Below are 25,224 nucleotides of genomic sequence, written 5' to 3' on the forward strand. Positions count from 1 at the left end.
GAAGGAAGAACTATGATGCAACCTCCAACATTTAGCACGTAACCAATTTCAGATAATTCATACCTGAGCCTACAACCTATTGCTACTTTACAAATAATCACAAAGGATTTTTCACAGTTTAAATATGCATTGAATTTTCCAGAACTGAAACTACCATATAAATCAAAGGATGGTTGTAAATACTTATTTTATATAGATCTTTACCAGGAGGTCAGCATTTTGCAAAATCATATCATTGATTGAAATTCTAGTCACACAATTTAAGTTTGTGACACGACTGTATTTGGGGCCACTGCATACACAGCAATTGAACATAAGGCTGGAGTAACTGATTTTGTTGTTCAGTCACTAAGTTGTGTCCAACTCTTTGTGACCCTATGGACTTCAGCACACCAGGCTTCATTATATTCTGCTACCTGAGCATTTGCATGCTGATATTTTATTACAATTATCTTCTTTTATTTTACAGTTAGAGCACCAGTGAGATTTAAAACTATGATTTTGATTTCAGAAGAGTAAAGTGAGCATTACAAAATATTATAAGAAGCAAGTATTGGATCAGATAAAGTTTAGAACATAATATACATACATACACATAATATACATACACATACATATGTATATCTGTAAAAATGCTAGTGAAATAAAATGAATACCAAAAAGGTATAAATTTGTTCTGTGCATTCATTTTAGTATTCCAGTTTCTATTGCTAGATTCTGAACACATAAGCAAGCACTGATGTTTATGTGTGACACTCTTGAGTTTCCCAATACTATGAAAGAAAGTGCAGATAGATCTATTTCATATGGAAAGGCTCAGGTGGATGGTTCTGTTTGTTTTTAAAGGTAAATTTGTTTCAGTTTATAAAGTTATTGTTTAAATCATTTCCTTGTTGTACCTTTTTTTAAAAAAAAAATGTGAAATTACATAAGGCTATAGCAGTCCACATACCAGATACTAATTTTCTGGAAGACACTTAAAAAGGAGCTAAGAAATGCAAAAAGTTCTTTTTTTCATTATGATAAATTTTTTTATGAACGTGTGTAACGTATTTGACACTATTCAAATTGTTTTTCTGAGTCTAATAAACCCAGGAGCTGCAGCAATGGGCAGGTTTGACTTAAGAAGGCCTAAGAAAAAACTGGGGCTTCCCTGGTGGCTCAGTGGTAAAGAATCTGCCTGCCAAGCAGGAGATGCAGGCTCAATCCCTGGGTCGGGAAGATCCCCTGGAGAAGGAACTCCAGGAATGGCAACGCACTCCAGTATTCTTGTTGGGTTAACCCCATGGTCAGAGGAGGAGCCTGGCAGGCTACAGTCCATGGGGTTGCAAAGAGTTGGACATGACTTAGTCAATACAACAACAAGTGAGCCTATGACCATCCAGAAAACAAGCACAATATTATTAGAATTAGTATTAGGGGGAAAAAAAAGTGGAACAGAATAGCAAAAAGAAGACCATGTATAAAAGATTTTTTTTAAAAAAAGGCTTTGCAGACCCAACTGAGTTTCTAAAAGAAAAAACAGGTAGTCTTGTATTTTTTTTCCTTCTTAAGTATGAGAATTTCTAGTGACCTCTTAATTTGCAAGGAGAACAAAAGCTACAGCATTTATTCCTCTAATTCCAGTAATGTTCCAAAAATTTAAACACTAATTTTATTGGACGTTTGCACCCAGCACCAATCCATGAGATCTTAGGGCCCGAGAACCATAGTTACAATGAACATATGTGAATACATAGTACTTACTTTGAGTTAAACCAATATTTTGAAATTTAACAATGACAAGGGAAAAGGTTTTTGTGCATGTTTGTCTCCATAAACTGAGAAATCACTTTACACTCATATTGTCTACTCATCCGATAGATACAACAGTTTGTTTTTTCTTTTTAAGGGTCCGTTGCAAGCCTCCAGTATCATTTATAAAATAAAACCCATTCGTGAATAACTTCTGGAACACCTGAGCAGAAGCAAAACTCAATTCTTTACGAGACTAGAGAATATAAGCGTCCACTCTTAAGATCTAGCGGGTTAGGAGCAGTGCCTGCGCTGGCGTCCAGAGAACGAGAATACCAGGCGATGAAACTTGAAAAAAGATTGATTTCAGGGCTGACAGGAACCGAGCCCTGAATAAAAACAAACAGACCCGATGTGGAGATGCGCAAGGATGGCACCAGCCGGTCCTCGAACTGAGTCAAGTCAAGTATTTGCGCGGGAGGCCGCGGTCCTGGACTGGGAGGACGGAGACGGTTGGGAGGAAGCAGCAGCGAAGACGCACGGATATGGAGGCAAAGCTGCGGAGACGCAGGAGGGAGAAGGGAAGGCAGGCCAGGAGCAGCGAGAGCGGCAGCTGGGGAAGGGGGACGCGGATGCGGTCCGGGCTGGGGGCTGCAGAGTCAAGGTCCCAAGCCCGGGAGGAGCGGTGTGTCCGCGAGGAAGCAGGGGCTGGACGGGATGGGAGAGACGCGGAGGGGGCGGATACCGGGTCTAAGGGGAGAAAGGGAAGCCGGGAGGGGACAGAAGCGAGGCCTGAGCACGGCTCCTCAACTTCTCCATCCCCGCAGACTGCTGCAAATAAGCCAGCGCCCGCCCATCGCACTCACCGCAGCACCCGGCTCAGCGCCCCGCACTCCGCGCTCCGCCCGCGCGCCCGCCGGTTGCTAGGACGCCGGGTAAACACGGTGCCGGGCGCGCGCCCGCGTCCAGCCCTGAGTCCCGCCCCGGTCCCAGCCCCTTGTCCAGCCCGGAGTCCCGCCCCCACCCCGAGCCCCGCGTCCAGCCCGGAGTCCCGCCCACGCCCCAGCCCCGCGTCCAGCCCGGAGTCCCGCCCCCACCCCGAGCCCCGCGTCCAGCCCGGAGTCCCGCCCCCACCCCGAGCCCCGCGTCCAGCCCGGAGTCCCGCCCCCGCCCCCTCCCCGAGCCCCGCGTCCAGTCCCCGAGTCCCGCCCCCGCACAGAACCCTGCGTCCAGTCCCCGAGCCCCGCGCCGCCTCGGAGACAAATGCGCTCTGTTCTCTCTTCTCCAGCAACCCGAGGTCGCGTCCTCCTGGCTCCACCAGGTGGGAAACCTGTCACCTTCCCCAACGCGCAGTGAGAGGTTTTAGCAGCAATTTCACGATAGAACCGAAAGCAAATGGAAAATGGTCATTGGAAACGCCGTTTTGTTTCCCCCTAGGCTTCTAGACAGAAGTCCCATGGCGTTCCTTGAGGAGTTCTGTGTACCCGAAATCTTTCCTGGGTTCTGAAAAATAGCACAGGGCCTCTTACAGGATGTTTGAGATGCACATTTTTCTCTCCAGAAAGCAAATAAACTAGAATTCTAGGATATTAACTGGAAAAGCAGAAACTGCTCTTGGATACTCTAGTTCGTAAACTAGGATGAAATGAGGACATTTCCCCCTGTTTCTAAATGCCTTTCGCCTCTGTGTGCCAAGATGACTTTGACCCCACCAGCAGACACTCTACCATCAGGAGTTATTGTTAAGTCTTAGTTGGGTAAGTCGTGTCTGACTCTGCGACCCCATGGGCTTTAACCCTGCAGGCTCCTCTGTCCGTGGGAGTGGGTCGCCATTTCCTTCTCCAGGGGATCACCCTGACCCAGGGATTGAACCATGTCTCCTACATTGGGAGATGGATTCTTTACCACTGAGCACTAGGAAGCCCACTAACAGGAGACCAACCTTGAAAAACCAGAGGGAGGGAGTGGAAAAAAGGAAAATATTTGTTGGGTAAAAAAAAAAAAAAAAAAAGCGGGAATGAGCAGTGTACTGTCTTGGCTGATGGAGTGTTTGGGGACAGCGCGGATAGTTGGGGGGGTGGTGGGGAAGGGAGGGAGGGAGGGAGACAGTGTTGAGGAACTAGAACTGGATTGTTTTTCCTTAAAGCCAGCAGATCTGTGAGGATGTCAAGTGCCACATGTGAGGGTACTATGTTGTTGCCACTCAAAAACAGCTTTCTGCAGACACAGAGAAACAAGGTTGATGTGGCCTTTGCTTTGGGTTCTTTTTTCTTTTTTTTTTTTTTCCTTTGGGTTCTTATCTTCTCTTTTTGAGATTGTGAAACTTGTTAGGAGTGGAATCTTTTTGCCTGAAGGGACCTCCCTTCCAGAGAAGCCTAGAGTTGCAAGCACCAGAAAGGAAGATTATATGCCAGTAGGTGTAAGGGGCCCAATAAAAATTTTTTTAAAAGGTGGTAAGATTACATTCAGGAGCACAGGGTCATGCCTGTAGAGCTGAAGCAGGGTCATGACCTGGTGAGGGTCAACAAGCTGGGAAGGGGCCACCTTTCAGAGGCATGAAGCTTCTTCTGGTATTTCATTTTACTTGTGGATTTTAATCAGCTGTAGAATATGAGAACACATTTACTGGGCCCAATGTAGAAACTGGCCAGAGATCTACAGAGTGCTGGACAGTTGACCTTGGTTTGCAAAGCAGAAACAAACCAGCACCAACCAAGATCTGAGCATTGGCCAAATTCATGCCAAGTCAGAATCTATCATTCCTTAATCCTATTCCAAACTGGAATTTATTAGCTTCAAGATAAAAAAAAAAAAGAAAAGAAAAGAAAAGCTTCTAACAACATTTAAATTTGTAGAATTCCCAGCAGGCTTCTTACAGTTTTTTTCTCGCCACGTGGAAGCACTAACTTGGCTGACCTTCAGCTCTCAGCTTAACTGACCATTTCTCAGGGTACGCACCATCCTACCTAAAGAAGCCTTCCAGTAGAACTTAACTCCTCTTAGTCTTTTTGCCTGACTCCTGCCACTGCAGTCAGCATCATGAAACAGGGACCTTTTCTGTTTCCTTTCAGTGTGTATCCCTAAGAGCTGGAAGACAGACTGACCTGCGGAAGGAGCAAAATTGATGAATCATCTGACCGAAGATGGCTTGCTACCTGACATTCTTTGTTGAACCAGGAAGCAGACAGGTAAGGCCCACGTTTCCCTGGACACACTTGATAGAACCAGTTTGACGATTCTGAGTGGCTGTATTATGGAAAAGAGCTTTCAACACTGAGGGTGCACAGGTGTTTGCTGTAGCAGAGGGCTCTCCCAGCATTGCCTGCAGCTGAAACATGACCCAGTTTTGTCCAGTGGAACTTTAGAGAAAGTCTGCCATGGGCATCTGAGAAAGGTTGGAATGTTTTTGGCTAAATAAGCTCTCCATGAAACCATCCACCCCGGCTCAGGGTGGCTCAGCTCCCCTGGTGGACAGTAAACGTTGTAAGCATTCCACGTAAGCATTTGCTAGGATTGCCTAACAAGGTACCATAGACCTTAAACAACAGAAATATATTGTTTCACAGCTCTAGGAGCTCAAAGTCCAAAATCAAGGTGTTGGCAGGGTTGATTCCTCCTGAAGGCTGTGAGGGAAAGATCTGTTCTGGGCCTCTCTCCCTGGCTTGTAACAGCCATCTTCATGTCTTGGGATGTCCCCTGTGTACACCTGTCTCTGCAAAAAGCCCCTTTTCCAAAGACAATCATCGTGTTGGACTAGGGTCCATCCTCATTAACTCATTTCAACTTGCATTACCTCTGTAAGACCCTATCTCATACAGGTTTGCATTCTGAGGAACAGGACTTCAACATATGATTGGGGAGGGGAGAACACAGTTCCAGACATGGCATTCTGTAAACAGGGGAGTCGGTGGGTTTCAGGGGCCCATTCATCTGTGTTAGAATGGGGCCCCCTAGTGTGGGGCAGCCAACAGGAGCATATACAGGCCAGAATCAGGAGAAGGTTGGTTTGAGTGTCTGATACCTCAATCCGGAAAGGACTGACAGTGGAACCTCACAAATCTAGCCAAAAAGTACAATCACTCTATTGTGCAATAATGGAGTTAAGTCTCATGTGGGGACAAGATCTCCTGTTAATGGAATTTTTCAGACTTCAACAGAATTCTGATGTTGGGACATTTGCATGAAGTCTGATGAAGCTATAAAGGCCAAATTCCCCAGGTCCAACCTTTGTTTGGAGACGGAGACCAACCATCAAAGAATGGCAGCCTCAGCTGATGCACTATGGACCAAGTCCATGGTCTGGAAATGAAATAGCTCTTTCTGTGTACATTCTAACTTCCTAGACTTTCATTTATTTGATAAGTATTTTTTTTTTTTTTTTTTTGGATACTGGTATGTACCGCCAGGCACTTTGTTCACAGAACTGGGTTGTCCAGTTCCAGTTCTGGGGAAAAAAAAAAAAAAAAGGAGTCTGTTAAACTCTATTCAAAATCCCTGGAGTAAGGCCCATAGCAGGGAGCACCGTAAGCAAAGAGGAAAAGAGGTTGCAAGGTGGGCAGTCACAGAAGGTAGTACCTTGAAGCCATAATGAAGAGGTAGATTGTATTCCAAGAGCAAATGAAAGTAATTGGAGGATTTTAAGGAAAGAGTGGCATGATCTGATTCATGTTGCTAAGAAGTCTAGCTGTTAAGGTGCAAGAGTAGAAGCAGGATGACTATTAATAACCTACCACCGTGGGTCAGGCCCCTAAGAAACAGTCCAGGATGGAGAGAGGCCTGTGAAGGATGCATTGAGGAACTCTTCCAGGGGAGTAAAGGCTACAGGACTGGACGGGGAGAAAAGCTAAATTGCCCTGGGTCTGGGATGGCCCTACAGGGTTTTCCCATATTAAGGCGAGGGGACTGGTGGGCCTTTGTATCTCGTTATCTTTACATTTTCTACCCCCACATCCAAATCTTTATTCATTTGTTAACCTCCATTACACACTAAGTTCATCTTTTTGTCTCAGTGTTACTGACATATTTACATACAGCACTGTGTAAGTTTAAGGTGTACAGCATAATGACCTGACTTACATCATAAAATGATTGTCACAGTATATTATCACAATGTCTTATTGTCACAAGTTTAGTGAACATCCAATCATCTCATATAGATATAAATTGTAAAAATAGAGAACAGTTTTTCCCTTGTGATGAGAACACTTAGGGTTTACTCTCTTAAGAACTTCCATATATAACCTACGGCTGTGTTAATGATACTTATCATGTTGTACATTACATTACTAGTAATTATCTGTCATAACTGGAAGCTTGTATCTTTCGACCACCTTCATCTAATTCCCCTCCTCTCACCCTCTGCCTCTGGTAATCACAAATCTGATCACTTTTTCTTTGAGTTTGCTTGTTTGTTTTTGAAGTGTAATTGGCCTGCAACACAATGGGTGCATATGCTCAGTGGTGTCTGACTCCTTGCCACCCCATGGGCTATAGGTCACCAGACTCCTCTGTCCATGGAATTCTCCAGGCAAGAATACTAGAGCAGGTTGCCATTTCCTACTCCAGGGGATGTTCCCGACCCAGGGATCGAAACTGAGTCTCTTGTATCTCCTGTATTGGCAGGTGGATTCTTTACCACTGCACCATTTGTGAAGTTCCATCTACCAGTATGGCACTGGTTTAAACAGATACAGTGTATCCATGGGAAGGACTATTACACAGCTGTTTTAGACGAGTGAGCCAGATCAGTGTTTATTGTGTGTGTATACCACATTGCTTTGATTACTGTACCTTTCTTTGTAGTATAATTTGAAATCAGAGTGTGACACCTCCAGCTTTGTTCTTCTTTCTTACGATTGTTTTGATGATTCAGGATCTTTTATGTGTCTGTACAAATTTTAGAATTATTTGTTCTAGCTCTATGAAAAATGCCATTGATATTTATAGGGATTGCATTGATTTGATAGGTTTCCTTGGGTAGTATAGTCATTTTAACAGTATTAATTTTTCTAACCCATGAGCACAGTATATTCTTCCATGTGTTTGTGTCATCTTCAGTTTCTTTCATCAGTATTTTATAGTTTTTTGTTTACAAACTTTTTACCTCCTTAGGTAGGTTTATTCCTAGATATCTTATTGTTTATGATGTGATGGTAACTGAAATTGTTTTCTTAACTTTTCTTTCTGGTAATTGGTCACTAGTATATACAAAAGCAACAGATTTCTGTATATTAATTTTATATCCTGCAACTTTACCAAATTTGTTGATGAGTTCTAGTAGTTTTTTGATGGTGTCTTTAGGATTTTCTCTGTATAGTACTAATATCATGTCATCTGCAAACAGTGACAGTTTTACTTCTTCCTTTCCAATTTGGATTCCTTTTGTTTCTTTTTCTTCTCTGATTGCCATGGCTAGGACTTTTAATACTGTGTTGAATAAGAGTGGTGACAGTGGGCCGTCCTTGGTTTGTTCCTGATCTTAGAAGAAATGTTTCAGCTTTTTACCATAGAGTGTGATGTTAGCAGGACAGGGAGGCCTGGCATGCTGCAGTCCATGGGGTCACAAACAGTCAGACATGGCTTGGCGACTAAACAACAACAACAGATGTTAGCAATGGGCTTGCCATATATGGCCCTTGTCATGTTGAGATACAGTCCTTCTATACCCTCTTTCTGGGGGAGTTTTAATCATAAATGGATAATAAGTTTTGTCAAAAGCTTTTTCTGCACCTATTGAGATGATACAATTTTATTCTTCAAATTATTAGTATGCTGTGTCACATTGATTGATTTACAGATATTGAACTATCCTTGCATCCTTGAGATAAACTCCACTTGATCATGGTGTATAATCTTCTTAATGTATTGTTGAGTTTGGTTTGCTAATACTTTGTCGAGGATTTTTGCACCTTTTCACCTGTATTGGCCTGTGATTTCTTTTGTGTGTGTGTAACATTATTCTCTGGTTTTGGTATCAGGATGATACTGGTCTTATAGGATAAGCATGGCCAGCTTCTTATTTGTCCTGGTCTTCACTATTTCCTTCCTGTAGTCCCACTCTAGCCCTTTAGGTGAGAAAGGACAGTGAAGGGAGAAGTAGAAGGACAAGGAGTCTCTATAAATTGTCCTGTCAAAAACTAACTGCATTCTTTGCATTAAGCCTGATCTGGCTCTTTCTTTTATGAATATTTTTCTTGGGATTTCAAAAATCTTGTAGTGTTGGTGTCCTTCTCACTGTATTTTGCACCATCCCTAAACAAGCGTCTTCCTCTGACTTTATTCCTGGGAATCTAGCTGTTCATACATTTACTTTCTGCTGAGGCTTTATAGCTGCCATCCCACCTCCTCCAACCCCCACTGTATTTTTCACCCACAGCCAAAATTTGACCCATGGGAAGCACTCATACATTATCTGCTCAACTAACTCTGCAGGTCAGTCCTGTCACAATTGAGGCTTTCCTCAGTTGTACTCTGCATGTCTCTCATCCCCCAGGCTCATCCACTGTCTCCTCCCCGACTCACAACTGCACAGTATGAAGGACATGTATTAAGCTCTCTAAGTAGTCTTCTTAAAGTCCCTCTTCTTCCTTCCTTCTAAACTGAGGTTGAGGGGCACGTGAACAGAAAAGAGATAGCCAGCACAGCTCTCTCCAAAAAGCTCTTCCCTGGAAATCCACTCATTTCCCTTCTATAACTTCAATATGGGTGAGGCAGGAAATTGACTTTCCAGTTATAACCTCTACAATTTTACATCTCAGCCTAGTGCCTTACTCTGGAATAAATTATCTATTGTTTCTCAAATCCTAATGTCTTGAATGAGTGAAACAATTTTAACTTATTATTTCTTAGTTGTATGTACAGATCATGGATGATGTACAGAACAAATCAGTACTATACGTTGCCTCAGAAAGTGGATGGATGGGGAAGAGTTATGAATGTTTTTGTTTCTATACCTTCTTATCTTTTGGTGTGTTGCAATGAGCCTGTGTTCCTATAGTAAATGATTAGGACCGTGTAAGAAACAATAGACATAGAATGCACGAGTAAATTTAAGTTCTTTATACAGATAATTCAAAGTTAAGCCATATATCAACCGTCATTTCATATGCATCAAACAAAATGATTTTTATTCTAAGGTAATAAAAGTGTAGGATTGCCTTAAACATTTGAAAACACAAAAGTGTTTTCTCTGATCTTTATCTCACATTTACATGTTGTGCAATTGATTGGCCTTTAATGAGTGAGAAGATAAAGTAAGAAAAGTCTCTAACTGAATGGGAAGAGGGAGGGACTAGGGCTAGTATGTTGTATGCTTCATTTCCATATAAGTGAAAAATGAAATGAAGCTCAGAGAGGTGCATTCTCTTATCAGTTTGAGGCACATCTATAATAATGATAAAAACTGGCCTGTAGGATTAATTAAACCTAAATTTCTAATCAAATATGTGCATTGTGCACATCACCAAAAACCACAAAAATGACAGTGAGGAAAGAGAATGGGAGGGAAGATGAAATGGGTGAAACATACCAACAGAACATGGGTAATAGAAAACAGAAGGGTTGAAATGGCTTAACCTAGAGGAGAAGCTGAATCCTAAAAGCTTGAAGGGATCAAAGCCAATAAAAATAAAACATTTGCAGAAAAATGGACCCTGGAAAAACTCAGAACTTGGAGGCATCTCTGAAGGTGCAGAGTGGGCCGAAAACAGGAAGACAGCTTGAAAGCCTTGTTCAAGGAGTAGCTGGACATATAAGTTATTCCCCCAATCTAAAGGTTTATCACTCAGAGCACCAGGAACAGCCGAAAACACTGTACAGAAATCATGGAACTAAGGAAATATGGGCTCCCGATGACACACACACGCCCTCACCCTCACCCTCCCTGCTATCTCCTGGCCCCCTTCCTCACACTGGCAACCCGATGTCTATTTTCAGGCAGGCCTGACGCTGACCAGCATGGACACAGAGATCAACAGGTGCTGACACTTGAGAGTTCTTCCAATCAAATAGACAAGTGTTGCAAGAGGGAACATGTGTGGGTAGCAGGGGGCAGGAATGGTGTCAACAATAATTCCTAAAAAGGAAAACCAAGCCATAGCAATTTAAGGATGTCATTTAGAAATTTAGAAACATTGAGCAATACCAAAGATGAGTAAGAGTCTTGCCCATCTCTGTGATTTTTATGGAAAAAAAAAAAAAGGATTCAATCAATTTCTCAAAAAGAACCAGGGCCAACCACTTTGTGGAAAGCTTGTGCTCCATCATCCATCACACAGACTTAGAGACACCCAGTCCTGACGAACTCAGACATCAGAAGAGGCAAGGCTTCTGTGACAAGTAGCTAGCGCTGTAATACCGCTGCATGACCCCTCTCAGTACACATGAATTCATACTTGCACTCACAGACCTGTAGGTCAGGTGCCGTTTCTTGCAGTTTGGCTCATCTAGATGAGGCCGGAGTAAGTACTCTGGTTCAGGCTGTGCTTCTAGGCTTGGTTCCAGGCTGTGAAACCTGTTCCACATCTCGTTCCAGAGCTCAGGCAGAGGGCCAGTGGCTATGTATGGCATGTACTTGTCATCGTGAATCACTTTCATGAACATTCCAACTGACATCCCATGCATTGTGTCAACTGACATCCCATGGATCCAAAAAATCACATGGTCAAGCCCAAAGCCAGAGGTTGGAGAGCTGTTATTTGCCTACTATGAACTCATGGCCAGGGTGTAGATAATCTGACACCACTACAGCAGATTAAAGAAATTGCTAGAACTGATAATCCAGTGTACCAGCACACCTTCCTCAATGTATCATTCAACAAGTGTGTTTTGATATTGGTCTTCATTCCCATTACATCATCATGGTAGTTCTGTCACCTTATCATATTCTCTGTCCTCTAGCAGGCAAATCTAGGATTGTATACAAATAATTTAAACACATTGTAATCATGTGTTGAAAAAAAGAATATCTAGGATGAATAGCCTAGAGAAGTGTTCTGATTTGTCTCTTTATTTTTATGCAGTTGAGTCTTTAAAAATCTTTTTCTAAATTACTTTGTTCAAAGTCTCTCTTTTTGTTTTAAACTCTCTCTTTTATCTAAATAAGAATACAGAATTCCATAAAAAAATGTACCCTATTTTATGTCAGGTAGCACTTTGTCCCTGTTCTGGATTTTTAAAAAGTAGAAACTCAGAGCAAAATACACTGGAATGCAGGGAAAGTTATTTGATATAGAAAATGTGTAGTCTAGCCAAGAAGTGATTACTCCAGAAATCCTCATGGAGAATAAAGGATTTAATGTGAGACTTGATATTTTGGAAAAACAAACTGAGGATTAATAATATCCGGGTGATGTCTCCCAAAAACACCAAAGGAAACAGTGAAGACGTCTTAAAAGAATGGCTTCCAGATGCCTAGTAAATCATGTGTCTCTACCGAATGAGAACATGACTAAAGGGGGATATTACTTATTTTGAGAAAAGAAGCATTCTTTGAGTGACTAGTCGTCTTTTGCCCGTCAACTCTATAATACTATTAAATATCTAAAAGCCAAGAGTATTATCCTTTTCAAATAATGAAATGATGGATACATTATTTGCAATGAAAATTAGTTTAACTGCACAGTGTGATTTATTTGTAAGAAAATAAGTAAGTTAGGGTTTTATAGTGAGACGAATTGTCTTCTTTGGTGACTGGAATACATCTCGGAGTTTTGTAAGGTGGAGGAAGGATGATTGTAAAAAGAGAGGATGGGAAAACCAGGATGGGGCTTATGCTTCAGAATATATTTAGGTACATTTCAGAAACAATTTGTAATCTGGAAACTGATTTCCTATAAAGTATCTCAGACCCACAGACCCTTTTGCGAGAGTTCATGTGTTCCCAGTTTGGAAGCCACTCACTTGGTTCATTGATGGAGCGTCTCAGGCCCCATGTTCCTCTGCCTTTTGCGGTCTTAAGTCACACCCTCCAGTAGGCTCCAGTATGGATCTGCACCAGTCACAATGTGCCAGAACCCATTAGCTTTCAGAGTTGGGGTCCTGAAGAGCAGTTATTGAAGTCACTGGCATTGGTTTTCTGTATTGAAATCTTCCTTTGACTTTCTCAGTGATTCATAGTCTTATCCCTGTAATATTACCTGGCAAGTGTTTGGGCTCGAAGCAGTTCTTCTCTGGGTTTTGTCACTGGATTAAAAAACAACGGCAACAGCAGCAGGAATGAAACAAGTCTCTAGGGATGACAAACAGATTGTAATCCGATATCATAGAACAGAAATTAGAATGCGTACATTCTCTCTGAGGGCTATTGCATTTACTCAATTACATTTCCTATAGAGGATTTTAAACACAAATGGGCCATTTTGTAATTTCCATGGATATTAAGTTCTTAAGGTAGGAAAAGGAGGAAAAAAGGAAGTCTAAATGAACTAAATTAATCTTCTATTTCCTTCCTAACTGACAAATCAGCTGAAAGAGGCAGAAGCACGATTAATAAACCATATGCAATACATTGCCAGTTGTCAGTTGAGGAAACTGTTTTTTCTCCTGTCTTATTGATTACCTAAGTGTTATAATAACATTACAGGAGCTTTTGGGGATTAGGAAAGCCATGATGATTTTTCCCCCTCCTTTGCAAAAGTGTCTACTTCCTCAACTTCTGTAAGCTCACTCTGTATTAGTTAAGATTAGGTTCTGGTGTGAGAAACAGAGACTCCAAAAACAGTGGCTTACAGAGGACAGAATTTTATTACAACAGTAGTCTGCAGCAGCAGTCAACCCTGCAAAGTCCTAGGGGATTCAGGCTCCTCCTCCGCTGGGCAGGACTCACATTTCCAAGGTCTGCCTCCTCTCCAGCATGAGGACCACTTTCCAGCCAACAGGAGGGAGGAAAACATGAAGAGGGACAAAGGTCATGCACTGGCTTTCTTTTAAGGAAATTGCCATACCACAGTTCTACTTATATCTCAGTGGCCAAAATTAATCACATGAAACATTTTGGCTTTTAACATTCTGAAGCTGTCTTAATAGATACACAGAAATTTAAATGAACCAAATTAATTGTTTTTTTCTTTTTTGGCTGCACTGCACAGAGCAGCATGTGGGATCTTAGTTCCCTAACCAGGGAATGAACCTGCACCCCCTGCTTTTCAAAGCACAGAGCCTTACCCACTGGAACGCCAGGGAAGTTTCTTCTTGTCTTTTCTAAAGATCTGACCCTTTTATCATTAAAAAGTTACCCTGTAGTAATGATTTTTGCCTGGGAGTATATTTTATCTGATTTTAATAGAGGTACCTCAGCTTTGTGTTTGGTGTGTTCCTGGTGTATCTTTTTCTATCCTTTTACTTTGAATTTTTCTGGAAACTTACATCTTAGATAATGTTCATTGTAACAGAATATAGCTGATTTTTTTTTTAATACAGTCTGACAGTGTTTGGAATTGACATGTGCATGTTGCTATATTTAAAATGGATAACCAACAAGGACCTCAGTTCAGTTCACTTCAGTCGCTCAGTCGTGCCCGACTCTTTGCGACCCCATGAATTTCAGCACTCTAGTCCTCCCTGTCCATCACCAACTCCCGGAGTTCACTCAGACTCACATCCATTGAGTCGGTGATGCCATCCAGCCATCTCATCCTCTGTCGTCCCCTTCTCCTTCTGCCCCCAGTCCCTCCCAGCATCAGTCTTTTCCAATGAGTCAACTCTTCGCATGAGGTGGCCAAAGTACTGGAGTTTCAGCTTTAGCATCATTCCTTCCAAAGAAATCCTAAGGCTGATCTCCTTCAGAATGGACTGGTTGGATCTCCTTGCAGTCCAAGGGACTCTCAAGAGTCTTCTCCAACACCACAGTTCAAAAGCATCAATTCTTCAGCGCTCAGCTTTCTTCACAGTCCAACTCTCACATCCATACATGACCACTGGAAAAACCATAGCCTTGACTAGAGGGACCTTTGTTGGCAAAGTAATGTCTCTGCTTTTGAATATGCTATCTAGGTTGGTCATAACTTTCCTTCCAAGGAGTAAGCGTCTTTTAATTTCATGGCTGCAGTCACCATCTGCAGTGATCTTGGAGCCCAAAAAAATAAAGTCTGACACTGGTTCCACTGTTTCCCCATCTATTTTCCATGAAGTGATGGGACCAGATGCCATGATCTTCATTTTCTGAATGTTGAGCTTTAAGCCAACTTTTTCACTCTCCTCTTTCACTTTCATCAAGAGGCTTTTTAGTTCCTCTTCACTTTCTGCCATAAGAGTGATGTCATCTGCATATCTGAGGTTATTGATATTTCTCCTGGCAATCTTGATTCCAGCTTGTGCTTCTTCCAGCCCAGTGTTTCTCATGATGTACTCTGCATATAAGTTAAATAAGCAGGGTGACAATATACAGCCTTGACGTACTCCTTTTCCTATTTGGAACCAGTCTGTTGTTCCATGTCCAGTTCTAACTGTTGCTTCCTGACCTGCATACAGATTTCTCAAGAGGCAGGTCAGGTGGTCTGGTATTCCCATCTCTTTCAGAATTTTCCACAGTTTATTGTGATCCACACAGTCAAAGGCATTGGCATAGTCAATAAAGCAGAAATAGATGTTTTTCTGGAACTCTCTTGCTTTTTCGATGATCCAGCAGATGTTGGCAATTTGATCTCTGGTTCCTCTGCCTTTTCTAAAACCAGCTTGAACATCTGTAAGTTCAGGGTTCACATATTGCTGAAGCCTGGCTTGGAGAAGTTTGAGCATTACTAGCGTGTGAGATGAGTGCAATTGTGCGATAGTTTGAGCATTCTTTGGCATTGCCTTTCTTTGGGATTGGAATGAAAACTGACCTTTTCCAGTCCTGTGGCCACTGCTGAGTTTTCCAAATTTGCTGGCGTGTTGAGTGCAGCACTTTCACAGTATCATCTTTCAGGATTTGAAATAGCTCAACTGGAATTCCATCACCTCCACTAGCTTTGTTCGTAGTGATGCTTTCTAAGGCCCACTTGACTTCACATTCCAGGATGTCTGGCTCAAGGTGAGTGATCACACCATTGTGATTATCTTGGTCTTGAAGATCTTTTTTGTACAGTTCTTCTGTGTATTCCTGCCACCTTGTCTTAATATCTTCTGCTTCTGTTAGGTCCATACCATTTCTCTCCTTTATCGAGCCCATCTTTGCATGAAATATTCCCTTGGTATCTCTAATTTTCTTGAAAAGATCTCTAGTCTTTCCCATTCTGTTGTTTTCCTCTATTTCTTTGCGTTGGTCCCTGAGGAAGGCTTTCTTATCTCTTCTTGCTATTCTTTGGAACTCTGCATTCAGATGCTTGTATCTTTCCTTTTCTCCTTTGCTTTTCACTTCTCTTCTTTTCACAGCTATTTGTAAGGCCTTCTCAGACAGCCATTTTGCTTTTTTGCATTTCTTTTCCATGGGGATGATCTTGATCCCTGTCTCAGTACTCCATAATAATCTAAATGGGAAAAGAATTTGGAAAAGAATAAATACATGTTTGTATATGACTGACTCCCTTCGTGGCACAGCTGAAGCGAATACAACATTGTTAATCAACTATACTTCAATATAAAATAAAAAATTTTTAAATAAAGTAAAAAATAATATAGATATAGTCTGACAACCTTTGTGTTTAATGAAGGCATTTAAGATATTTACATTATGTGAAATCTTATTTTATGTTTCCATTTGTCCCATCTTTTCTATGATTCTTTTTCTCTCTGCTGCCTTTTGCTTGAATTGATTAATTTTTTCTGAGTTCTTTTTTATCTACTACTATTTAGGAGTGGTGCACTCTGATACTGTTCTTTTTGTGGTTACCCCAAAAATTACAGACATAATTAACTTATCAAAGTCTCCAATTAGCATCTTTGCCTAGCTGCTGAGCCCTCATCTATGCTGGAGTTGTGTCCCTTCTGGTACAACATGCTACTGCTGCTTTATACAGCCGTTATTTCATATTGTTTGTTTCCGTTCGTATATTTACCACTTTCTCTGCTTTCCTTTTCTTTGGAAAAAAAGAATCATCGAGGTATGACTGATGTTCAATAAACTACACATGTTAAAAGTATACAATTTGATAAGTCTCAACATATATGAAACAGTCACTACATCTAGGAGAATGAACATACTGTCACCTCTAAGAGGCTTGTCATGCCCTGTTTTACTACTTCATCCAGCCTCTTTATTCTGTTGGTGGCGGTGGGGCTTCAGGCAGGAGCCTAAACCCAGATCCTGTTACTTTGTCATGGCCATCAGTGGACATTTCTCTCCAATTGTATCTCAGACTTAGAATATGATATCACTTTCCTTCTCTCTCTCTTTTATACTCAGTTAGATTTTCCCTTAGTAGAGGTCTGCTGGAAAAGAAAATGGCAACCCATTCCAGTATTCTTGCCTGAGAAATCTCATGGACAGAGGAGCCTGGAGGGCTATAGTCCATGGAGTCCCTAAGACATGACTTAGCAAGTAAACCACCACCCAAAGATCTGCTAATGGCAAATTCCCCTCAGTTTTTGATGACCTGAGAATGTCATCAGCTTCAGTTCAGTTCAGTTCAGTCGCTCGGTCATGTCCAGCTCTTTCCGACCCCATGGACTGCGGCACACCAGGCTTCCCTGTCCATCACCAACTCCTGGAGCTTGCTCAGACTCATGTCCATTGAGTCGATGGTGCCATCCAACCATCTCATCCCCTGTCATCCCCTTCTCCTCCTGCCTTCTCTCTTTCCCAGCATCAGGTTCTTTTCCAATGAGTTGGTTCTTCACATCAGCTTGGCTTCATGCAGAAAAGATTTTTTTCCCCTCTAAGAATAGAGGTCTTGGTTAAAAATAGTTTTCTCTTTGTACATTGAACATATCACTTCACAGTCTTCAGACTTCCTTTTTTGCCATCAAGAAATCAGCTGTCGATTTGTTACTCCTCTAAAGGTAGTACATCTCCTTTTAAAATCTCTTTTCATTCTTTCTTTTTGAATAATAAGCATTTATAAAAGTCATAGGGCATAGACATAGAGAAAAAGCTAGTAACTACCAGTAGGGAGAGAAATGGTGGAGGGGCAAGGTAGGAGTAGTGAATTAAGAAGTACAAACTATTATTTGTACAATAAATAAACTATTAATATAAAATGTATTGCACAACATAAGACATATAGCCAATATTTTAAAATAACTGAATGGAGTATAACCTTTAAAAATTGTGAATCACAATATGCTGTATAACTGTAACTTTATAATATTGTGCATCAACTATATCTCAAATAAATGTTCAAAATAGCTGAGAATAACAGTATCATAATAATAACTAAGAGCAAAAAAAAAGCATAAGATGTATAAAGATCAAATACAGCTTGCTTCTTTTATAGAATTGAGGATCTCTTTTTCTTTGATGCTCTACAGCTTCACCATGATTTTTGTGGTTGTGAGTTTTCTTCATATTTATCCTGCCTGATTTTTGCTGTGCCCTTGAGTCTAACCAAAGATCCTTTTCAATAATTCTGGAAAATTCTCAGCCATTTTATTCTCACACATTAACTGTGCTCCCTCTCTCTTTTCTTTCTGAAGCTCTGTTCATCCTAAGTTGCTTCAGTCGTGTCCAACTCTTTGTGACCCCATGGACTGTAGCCTGCCAGGCTCCTCTGTCCATGGGATTATCCCAGCAACAATACTAGAATGGGTTGTCATGCCCTCTTCCAGGGGATCTTTCCGAACCAGGAAGCAAAACCATGTCTCTTATGTCTCCTACTTTGGCAGGCAGGTTCTTTACCAGTAGCGCCCCCTGGGAAGCTCCAGTTAGGCACGTATCTCCTCTGTCCACCCATTTTCTTAACCTATTTTCCCATATATTGCATGTGATTTCTGTGCCACCTTCTGGATAACGTCCTCATGATTATTTGTCCTTGAGATCACTAATTCTCTCTTGAGCTATGTCTAAAGTGAAGTCGCTCAGTCATGTCTGACTCTTTGTGACCCCATGGACCATAGCCTACCAGGCTTCTCCATCCATGGGATTTTCCAGGCAAGAGTACCAGAGTGGGTTGCCGTTTCCTTCTCCAGGGGATCTTCCTGACCCAGGGATTGAATCCAGGTCTCCCATACTGCAGGCAGACGCTTTACTCTCTGAGCCGCCAGGGAAGCCCTCAGCTGTGTCTAGTCTACTGTTAAACCTATCCATTGAGGGTTTATTTTGTTCATTTCAGTAATTATGTTTTTCATTTCCAGGTACTCTACTTGCTTCTTGCTCAGATTATGGTCATTTTATATAGTCTATTGTTCTCTATACAGATTTTCAAACTTTTATTTATACATGCTAAGCATAATACTTATTTATACATGCTAAGCATAATTATGTTATACACATAATATAACAGTATCTGAAGTCTTTTGGTTTTATTTCTAATATCTTTATTCTTGCTGCTTCTCACTCATGGTATCCTGTTTCCCTGTGTGTTGAATGGTATTTTGCTGTGAGCTGTTCATTTCCCTTGAAATTTTTTTTTTCAATGAATTCTTTGAGAACTGGGGGAAAAAGTTGCCTGTAGAGAAGATTGGCCTTTGCTTCTGCCAGATTCCTGTATATCTAAGGCAACTTTGAATTCCTGGTATCATTTTGTATATTTGGTCTGTAATTTTTCATTTAACAGTATATCATGAAATGTGTGTTACTCTAGATAAATTCACCTACTAATTATTTTTAGGGCATTCTATAAAAATGATATATTATAATTTATTTAATCCTTTGACTGTGTGGAACACAACAGACTGTGGAATATTCTTATATGGGAATACCAGACCACATTACCTGCCTCCTGAGAAACAAGAAGCAGCAGTTAGAACTGGACTTGGAATAATGGACTGACTCACAATTGGGAAAGGAGTATCTCAAAGCTGTATTTTGTCACCCTGCTTATTTAACTCATATGCAGAGTTCATCATATGAAATGCTGGGCTGGATGACTCACAAGCTGGAATCAAGATTGCTGGGAGAAATATCAACAATCTCAAATATGCAGATGATACCACTTTAATGGCAGAAAGTGAAGAGGAATTAAAGAGCCTCTTAATGAAGGTGAAAGAGGAGAGTGAAAAAGCTGGCTTAAAACTCAACATTCAAAAATGAAGATCATGGCATCCAGTCCTATCACTTTATGGCAAATAGGGGAAAAAGTGCAAACTGTCAGATTTCATTTTCTTGGCTCCAGAATCAATATGGATGGTGACTGCAGCTAACAAAATTAAAAGACGCTTGCCCCTTGGAAGAATACCTGTGACAAACCTAAACAGTGTATTTTAAAAAGCAGAGAAATCACTTTGCTAACAAAGGTCCGTAAAGTCAAAACTATGGTTTTTCCAGTAGTTTTGGAAACTAACCGTACATAACTAACGGAAAAACCATAGTTTTGTATGGTTGTGAGAGCTGAACCATAAAGAAGGCTGAGCACCAAACAATTGATGCTTTCAGACTGGTGCTGGAGAAGACTCTTGAGAGTCCCTTGGACAGCATAGAAATCAAACTAGTCAATCCTAAAGGTAATCAACCCTGAATATTCATTGAATATTTGAAAGGACTGTTGCTGAAGCTGAAGCTCCAATATTTTGGCCACCTGATGCAAAGAACCAACTTATTGGAAAAGACCTTGATGCTGGGAAGGATTTAGGGCAAGAGGAGAAGGGGGCCACAGAGGATGAGATGGTTGGATAGCATCACTGACTCAATGGACATGAGTTTGAGAAACTCAGGGAGATAGTGAAGGACAGGGATGCCTAGTGTGCTGCAGTTCATGGGGTCACAAGGAGTCAGACACAACTTAGCAACTGAACAGACCAACAATTTATCCTTCAACTGTTTACTTTTTAGGAGATATCACTAAAAATGTGTATCTTTATATACATAACTTTACATGCTTGCATAATCATCTCTAATTTTTATATACATATAAAATATATATCCCTCTAATCATATACATTCATTATTCAATAACATATATTGAATGTATTCATTTACACATTCAAATATATGTAATACATACATTATGATATATATATATATATATGTTCCAGAAAGTTGGACTGCTATGGCCAAAGAAAATGTATACTTTAAAAATGTTTAAAACATGCTACCCATGACCTTCTAGAAAGATTCTGTCAATTTGCAGCCCACCAGTGTATACCCATGCCCTTGACAATGCTAGATATTATCAGTCTTTGAATTTTGCTGATCTGCTGAGAATATTATTATTTTAATCTGCTGATAACTCACTACTAATGAGGCTGAACATATTTGCTTATATATTTGACGGCTTTTCTCTTCTATATGATTGCTGTTTATTTATTTTGCCCATCTTTATAGTTTTTTCTGAGTTGTTTCTTATAGATAGTCCTTGAACCTTACAAATTTTAACATCTTTCTTTTAAAAATTTGATCCAGAAACAACTTTTACAATGTAAATATGAACTAGTATGAATTGGAATTGAAATGCTTTCATGATAGATACTGTTCTTGGGACAAAGCTGTGCAGTGAATACTTGTAAACAGTGTACGTCGTGATGGTCTGCTCCATCAGCTCTTTCATAGTCTCGAGTTTTACACCATGAATATTATAGTGCTCTTTGTAACTACTTTTAGAATCTGTATTTTCTCATTTCCTGTTTCTGATCATTACCTAAAGTGAGTACTTTACTTGACTAAATGGATATTTGAATTGAGGCAAAAGAAGCTACCAGTAGTGATTGTATATTTTATTGTTGAGAAAATTAAGCCTAATTGTTTCCTGAATCTTTGAAAAAGGTATTAGGCATTCATGTACTAATAGTCATACTTAGGGAGCTATTTCTGGTCAGATTTCTGATGGTTTACTAGAGATAAACTTATTTTCAGAGACCTTAATTTTTTTAAAATTTCAAGTGTTTTAACATGTAGCCAGTTTTCACCAGATGTTTCCATCATCATTATTTATCTAAAGCAGTAATATTTATATTTAACAACTATTGTTGGAGGGAGATTACAGCATTGTTGTAATTTGAAGTTTTATTAATGCATCTCTTACTGTTTTGGAAAATGTCTAGTATTTCTAATGACTGTTCAAATCTGTGTTTCTGATGAAATTCTTACTTGGTTTCTATAGTGAATTCTTTTGAGCTATGAATTTTTTGTAAAGTTATTGGAAAAGCCATTTTCTGACAATTATAAGGCATTGGCTCTAGCCAACGATGATTTTTATCAATGTTTATAGTGTGAGAGAAATTTGACTTTGCATAGTGAAATAAACTGAAAATTATGGAAAGTTTCTTAATTCTTCCGTAGGAATGCATTCCTTAGTCATAGAATCATACAAAATGATATAATGCCAAAGATTTTTTAAACTTCTTTGAATTCATAGCTTATATAGTTCATATAACTAGGAGCATTTAGGACATCATCAACTCAAATTGGATAAAGAATGTGTAAATTGTCTTAAAAATAAAATCTATATTTTAAGAAATAAAATTGGTTAAGAATCATCAGGGCTTAGAAATTATATTTTTCAGAATTTTCCCAAGAAACTTACAAATAAGCATGCTAAACATACAAATGCATCTGATTCAAGACTGACCCAAAATTTAAAAAGATTACAAAGTCTTAGCAAATTTTGTATTTCACTGAATATCTGATTAAAACAGTTTAAACATTTTTGGCGTTTAAATAAAGTCAGATATTCTTTCTTATTTATTATTTTCAGAACATATAATTTAAGGTTACAAAAGTTTAAATTATGCTTTTTTTAAATGTCAGATCCATTTGACCATTTAAAATTATTAAAAGCAGACAGGATAGAAGGCTGATACTGAATTCATGATTCAGTATGAATTTGGCCTGAGAGAATAAATGACTACAGCTACTGAGAGATAAGAACTATAAACCTTGCACTTCATCAGTTAAGTGAAAGCATTTTTATCTGGTATGTTGTAAGAGATGCTGGTCCTTATAAACGCGATAATCAGATTATTTGGAACCTGATGCAGCCAAGTAAAAGTTACCTTGCTAAGTTATCAAGCAACTTCTAAAATTCTCTGGATTTAGGTATCAGCCAGAGCCAGAAGAGATCAAGACCAAAAGGGAGCCAACACAGCACACAGAAGAATTCAGAAATACTGGGGAAATCAAAGTAAGAACTTGAGCCTCTAGAGATACACCAGTACAACCAAGTTTACAGAGAAGGTGGGTAGGCAGAACTCAGTGGGTTACACTTTTACCCCAGCCCACTAACTATCAGAGAGATACTATCACAGAAAAAAAAAAAAAAAAAAAAAGAGTAAAGAAAGACTTACCTTGTAATCTGCCCCAAGGTAAAAACTTCAGCTACCTTAAGGAGTCTTCAAATATGTTCTAGTCTTAGTAAATCTGGAAAGTTAGCTTATATAACTGACCCTAAACTTCATAACAATAAATGTGTAAGTCACAGTAAGTACTGTGTGTGTCATATGTAACTATTTACTATCATTTCAACAATCAGATAATTTTCTTTTAAAAATCTTTTCATCATCTATGCTAAATATTTATTAGTAGCAACTTCTATGACTATTTACAAACTAAATATTTAACATAATTCATGTATTACTTGGCAGTGTATAAGCAAAAATCTAGTCAGTGCTACATTTTGCTTTGCAGAAGTGTTTAATTAACTTCAGTTCAGTTCAGTTCAGTCACTCAGTAGTGTCTGACTCTTTGCGACCCCATGAATCGGAGCACGCCAGGCCTCCCTGTCCATCACCAGCTCCCGGAGTTCACTCAAACTCACGTCCATTGAGTCTGTGATGCCATCCAGCCATCTCATCCTCTGTCGTCCCCTTCTCCTCCTGCCCCCAATCCCTTCCAGCATCAGACCTCTGTACTTAAATCAGTACATAAAGAGTTCAACAAGCCATGAAAATCAATAAGTAAAACTACATTTGGGGAAAATACTTCCCTGGGGAGAAAATGTTGTAGTCTTCATTTTCAGGCTGGCAGACACCATCGACTTAATTAACTTTCAGTTGTCTATTGAAATTAATTCAATCTGATCAAGAACCAAAATACTAACAAAATGTTTACGTTTGTTAAAGTTGAATAGGTGTTTCACTCAATACCATTTTCTATATTTAGAACCAGAAAGTGACATCAATAGCCTTCAACAACTTATTTATTGTCTTATTTTTGATCTCCAAACACATCCATACGCCATGTGCTCTGAACTTTCAGTCCCAAAAAGAGAATCCCAAACATTCACTACATACATATGTCTGTGATTACTTCTGACCCCAACAAAACCTTCAAGTGAAAGTGGAAAATAAGAATGCAGGAGTTTGTTTCTCCATCTTGCAACTTTGTTATAAATACACACAAACACATTAATATCAACTTCACCAAGCAGGATACAAAAATTATATGTAAATGATGATTACAACTATGTAAAAACTGTAAATGAAAAAAAGATGGGAGGCTAGGAATCCACTAAAATTGTAACAGTGATTATGCTAGGGTTACAGAGTCAGGGGTCTCTTGTTTGCCTTTTTGTTGACTTTCCAGATGCCCTGCAGTGTGGGGATACTACGTAATGAGTCTACTGCTCTCTTGTCTTCTTTACTGCTGCTGCTGCTGCATCACTTGAGTCGTGTCCGACTCTGTGCGACCCCACAGATGGCAGCCCACCAGGCTTCCCGTCCCTGGGATTCTCCAGGCAAGAACACTGGGATGCGTTGCCATTTCCTTCTCCAATGCATGAAAGTGAAAAGTCAAAGTAACGTCGCTCAGTCGTGTCCAACTACTCTAGTAACCCCATGGACTGCAGCCTACCAGGCTCCTCCATCCATGGGATTTTCTAGGCAAAAGTACTGGAGTGGGGTGCTATTGCCTTCTCCGTGTCTTCTTTACTGAACACCCTCAAAAGACTTTACTCGAAAAATACGTAGTGATCAACATGCAGTTTATTGGCAGTTTGGTAGGAGAAGATTTGCATCAGAATTTGCAAGTCCCTACACAGGCTTTTGTGCGTTAGTATCAGGAAAGTTCTTCGTCCTTCCCCTCGCCTTCTTCTTGCAGCCTTACTGCTTCTTGCCTTACTGCTTCTTGCAGCCTCACTGCTCTCATCTTTAGCCTCCGAAATGCCACGCGTCTCCCATTAACTTTCTTCCTCTTGAAATTATCTAGGAAGGTTTAACTATGCCTTACATTCTCCCTCTAAATTTGCTTATCAAACCTATCCCATCAAAGCACTCAGGACACAAATGGATTTTGAAGTCACCAGTAGCCCCCTTCATTATGTTTCTGTGAGTGTAAACTGGCATGATATTCCGAGAAGAAAATACATCAGTCTCTGTCAGAATTTAAAATATAGATACCTTTTGGCCTAAAATCCCACAGTTAGAAATTCATTCTATGGAATTAGATCACCAAAGATCACCAAAGGAAAATGTACATGGATATTTATTGCAACAGCATTTGTCATAGCAAAAACTGGAAATACATGAACCATCCAGCAGTATGAGTGC

General features: G+C 40.1%; 1 protein-coding gene and 1 long non-coding RNA gene across 3 annotated transcripts in view; one reads left to right on the plus strand and one right to left on the minus strand.

Moving 5' to 3' along the window:
- The window catches only part of ODAD2 (outer dynein arm docking complex subunit 2), a 162,150-nt gene extending 159,427 nt beyond the window's left edge, over positions 1 to 2,723 (minus strand). The window contains exon 1 of one of the 2 annotated variants that reach the window (XM_006041652.3): positions 2,601 to 2,723. The gene's annotated coding sequence lies outside the window, so the exon portion shown is untranslated. The remainder of the gene's footprint in view (positions 1 to 2,600) is intronic. The other variant, XM_006041651.4, reaches the window with a different exon arrangement.
- Positions 2,724 to 2,916: 193 nt separating this feature from the next.
- LOC102414362 overlaps positions 2,917 to 25,224 on the plus strand; it is an 83,288-nt gene continuing 60,980 nt past the window's right edge. Inside the window, exons 1-2 of the long non-coding RNA XR_003103198.3 lie at positions 2,917 to 3,055; positions 4,806 to 4,922. This is a non-coding gene — a long non-coding RNA (uncharacterized LOC102414362). The remainder of the gene's footprint in view (positions 3,056 to 4,805; positions 4,923 to 25,224) is intronic.

The sequence above is a fragment of the Bubalus bubalis genome, chromosome 14 (assembly GCF_019923935.1).
Source record: "Bubalus bubalis isolate 160015118507 breed Murrah chromosome 14, NDDB_SH_1, whole genome shotgun sequence".
Classification (NCBI taxonomy): Eukaryota; Metazoa; Chordata; class Mammalia; order Artiodactyla; family Bovidae; genus Bubalus; species Bubalus bubalis.